Genomic DNA, 4,377 nt, shown 5'->3' on the forward strand with positions numbered 1-4,377 from the left:
AGAATAGTGTTAAAAATTTCAATAAATATAAATTAATAATAGTGTAAATAAAAAATGTATTTTATTTTAAAAAGCGTGGGGTGCTTTTAAGATATCAAAATGATAATCACTCTACTCATATCTGTCAATAAAATATTTATAACTATTGACACCATGCACCCCACGCTTTTTTAAAATAAAAATACATTTTTATTTACACTATTATTAATTTATATTTATTGAAATTTTTAACACTATTCTTAATTTAAATTTATTAAAATTTATTTTCTATTTTTTAGTTTGGTTTTCTATAAAAAGCGTGTTTTTAGTTTTTTTAAACTATTATTTATTTCCTAGAAAAGGGGCTAGAAAAATAGTAGAAAAGGACGCATGGACACACTACTACAACTGAACCATCTTTCACACAACCGCACGGAGAAAAAAGTATTGCGATTAGCAAAAAGAAAAATAGTATTGTGATTAGGTCAAAACAGTATCGTCATTTTCACGATATTATAACCTGATATACTCTATACTTCGGATTCTTATATGAACTTTCCATGGTATAGTGAATATGTCAAAACGTATTGCGATCATAAAGAAACGTTTCCTTACTACGGCGAAACGGATCGTGATTATCACGATCTAAACAAAAACAGTTTCACTGTGAAAAAATCGCGCCATGTCCACGTTCATAAGACTATTAAGAAAAAAAAATTTGTTTTTTTCTTTACAAAAAGATATAAAATAAAAAAATTAAAAAATCTAAGTAACCGATATGATTTTCGGAAATTAAAACAAATTTTGTTGTAAATTTAAAAATTAAAAAAAAAATTTTAACGTATTTAGTGTACGCGGTTGCAAAATATTTTACTTTTAATGAAATTCGTAAAATCTATTTACTAGACTTTAAAAAAATTGAAATACACAATGACGCACACCAAATACGTTCCAAAAATTTTTTTTTAATTTTTAAATTTACAACAAAATTTTTTTTAATTTCCGAAAATCATAAACAATCATATCGGTTACTTGGATTTTTTAATATTTTTATTTTATATCTTTTTGTAAAGAAAAAAACAAATTTTTTTTTCTTAATAGTCTTATGAACGTAGACTTGGCGCGATTTTTTCACAGTGAAACTATTTTTGTTCAGATTTTAGTATTTTTTTTAATTATAATTTACAATTGGTACCAACTTAAATCTCGCGTTGGCTGCATTTTTTATAGCAAACTATCCTCTTGTTATGTCGCAATAACTATAATGCTTTGGGTTGCATCTGGCAGGTGACACTACGTGTCAGATAAACCAGAATTTGAATATGTTAATTAGTTACATTTATAATTTAAATTTATATTTATATTTTAAATAGATTCAGAATTCTTAGTTGATTTAATATTTGATTTAATTGCTGAGTTTGGTCGTTGAGTGCACACGTGTCTTCGAAAGAGAAACTTTAATGTCAAGAAAATAATACAAAGGAATATTGTATTAGGTTCTGAAAAACCATAAAATCTTTGAGTAAACACAGAACGTGTCCTTGCCACATGACAACTTCAAGTCCTTAAAAGAAAAGCCATAAAAGACACGTGTGGAAACTCAACGATCTCTTGTTCTCTAAAAAACAAGGCACTACAACTGAATTTAATAACAAAATAAATAAATAATAATTTATTTATCCACTTTATTTTAAGTAACTAAATAACATAAATAAATGAGTATTTAGACGCTACAACATGTGTATGTATGTATGGATTTAATGTCACAATGGTTTTAGACAAATTTAATTACATATTGGAATAATTGAATAGTAAATGGTATTAAATTGAATTTAGAAATGATTAGCAAATATTAAAGTAAATTCCGCATCTGATATAATTTATTGAGCAGATAATACCTTAAAAGCCTTTTAAAATTATAACACGTTAATTGATTCTAATGAATATATGTTAATTAAATAATAATAAATAATAGATAAGGATAATCATTGTTAACAACGATCTGATATTATATTATTATTACTGTCTGTACCTCGACCAGGTTTTCTGCGGTTTCCCTAGGTCGCTGTGCTGAATTTAAAGCCAGGTAAATACAGGTACATGAATATGTAAGCCGGCCGCAGCCGCAAATAATAAGTGTTATATATAAATAAGTTTATATAAGTACATGTAAGATAGTATATTACGCACTATGTATTCGCTATGAGTGTGACTGCAGCGCCAGTCAAAATATGAACTACGGGAGGCTGTCAGAGTATGTTTTTATACGTATGTCAATAGCAAGAAACATAAAAATAAATAAATTTTATAAATAATTGTAAAAAAAAAGTTATAAAAAATATGTGACAATTTTATACACCGATAGAAGGATTTGTTTGTTAATGAATATTTTTTAACTGTTAGCAAATATTTATTTAAAATCAAAAGTAAAAATAGCATTTTCTTTTGACACTTTTTATAATCCTATAGCTGGAATACATGATAATGATTCAATTCACTAAATAAATTAACCTTTTTAATATTTATAAATACAAAAGATAATTATGAGCTATGATAAAATTCGGTATTTTACAATAAACGTTATTATAATGTAATATAATTAATACAAATAATTTATAAAAATGATTTTTGTTTATAAGAAATCTTCATATCATATGATATTACAAGCAAAACAAATTCACTCAACAAAATATTTATTAACTGTTAATAAATATTCGTTAACTATTAATAAATAGTTATTAACTATTAATAAATGTACTTTCCTACCAAATAAATATTTATTGAATGTTAAAAAATATTTATTAAAGTTTAATAAATTAAATAATTGTCTTCAAATAAATTAAATTATTAATAGTTAATAAATCCTTTTATCAGTGTAATAATTGCAGTTTTGTTTTTTAGTTAAACGAATCAACAACAAGTACGTATAATGATAAAAAAAAAAAAGAATGCAGTAAATATTTCTGCTGGTATTTTTTAAGACACAACAACTCTGGTGTCTCATTTTTTTTTAATTTATTAAAATTAAAACAAAATAAATACTTCCACGTGTACTTGCTTATAATTTTAGGAATAATAGCCTCCCGTAACTCCGAAAGTAACCACTGCGAACGCTTCAGTCGATTTCATTTCCCCTACCATGGCTTCACTCAGAGCGAATAAGGGTAGTTCTAGCAATAGTATAGGTGTATACGTGTAACCATAGTGGGGGAACGTGAAGCTGAGCAGTCAGAGTTGAGACTTTGTGACTTCACTTCTCCCCGAGAGCTGTAACTATTCACTCCATCTCTCCGATTTCTAAATAAATATCAACATTAAGTTCAATTGAACTCTTATCATTTAAAATCATACCTTGACACACAATCTCAATCAGTCATTTTTAAGTATATTTCAAATTAAATTATAAAATAAAATCCCGCGTGACAATAAACAACTCACTTATCCACGAGGTGTCATCATCGGCGTATCTAGTAACCTCGCAGTAAGATAATATATAAAGGTGCGATTTCACGATGACGCTTGACGCCAGCTTCGAGCGTCGAATTCGATCACACTGTATAATTTCGATCAAAGCGCCATCTAGATAAAGAGCAGTGATAAAGCTGAAAATTCTGAGCTTTATTTAATTGACGCTTATGTACTATTTAATTAAATTAAAAATATTATTTATTGTTTATGAAACATTAAAATAAAAAAAATATAATGGATTTCGATGAGGTAAAATCTATAGCTATTCTTTATTCTAACCTATTGATATCTATAAAAATATTAATAAATATTCCAATATTCATTAAATTATGACACTAAAGTTGACAAATGTTATAAATTTTTTTAGAATTTTATAACAGTGAAATTATTATGAAAAAAATTTAATAAAAAAATACCGCATGTGAAAATTGAAAAAAGTTATTAGCGGAAATTTTTTAAATCATTTTTTTTGTTGTGATTGATTTGTCATAAAAATTATGTGTTGTTATTGTTGATCCAAATAGGTTAGGGTATAACATAGGCTGATAAGTAAACTTTCGATTTTTCTTACTTGTAAGAAACTAGGGTCGTTTATTTCGTCAAAATGACGCTTGACGCTAAAAGTTTGACGCTGCTTTTTATCTAGATGGCACTCTAATCGAAATTATACACTGTGATCAAATTTGACGCTCGAAGCTGGCGTCAAGCGTCGTCGTGAAATCGCACCTTTACGCTTCCATCTAGTGGATGTTATTTTTATTTATTGAAAACTTTACTTACTGTAGTTCTTTCGCCCGGGAGTATTAAGATACTCGGTTTCAGCGCGGGAAAGGAATAATTTTAAATAAAAGAGTTCTATTTAGACATTATTTAATTTTGATCAAAATTATTTAGTTGGTTTCAATTTATTATTCAAGTTGACAAAATATT

General features: G+C 26.6%; 1 long non-coding RNA gene across 1 annotated transcript; it reads right to left on the reverse strand.

The window, feature by feature from the left end:
- Positions 1-1,841: 1,841 nt before the first annotated feature.
- Positions 1,842-2,336, reverse strand: LOC123271949. The gene is made up of 2 exons (XR_006510981.1): positions 2,012-2,336; positions 1,842-1,886 (listed from the first exon to the last, which is right to left on the reverse strand). It is a non-coding gene; the product is annotated as an uncharacterized LOC123271949 (long non-coding RNA).
- Positions 2,337-4,377: the final 2,041 nt, after the last annotated feature.

This window comes from Cotesia glomerata, linkage group LG9 (genome assembly GCF_020080835.1).
Source record: "Cotesia glomerata isolate CgM1 linkage group LG9, MPM_Cglom_v2.3, whole genome shotgun sequence".
NCBI lineage: Eukaryota > Metazoa > Arthropoda > Insecta > Hymenoptera > Braconidae > Cotesia > Cotesia glomerata.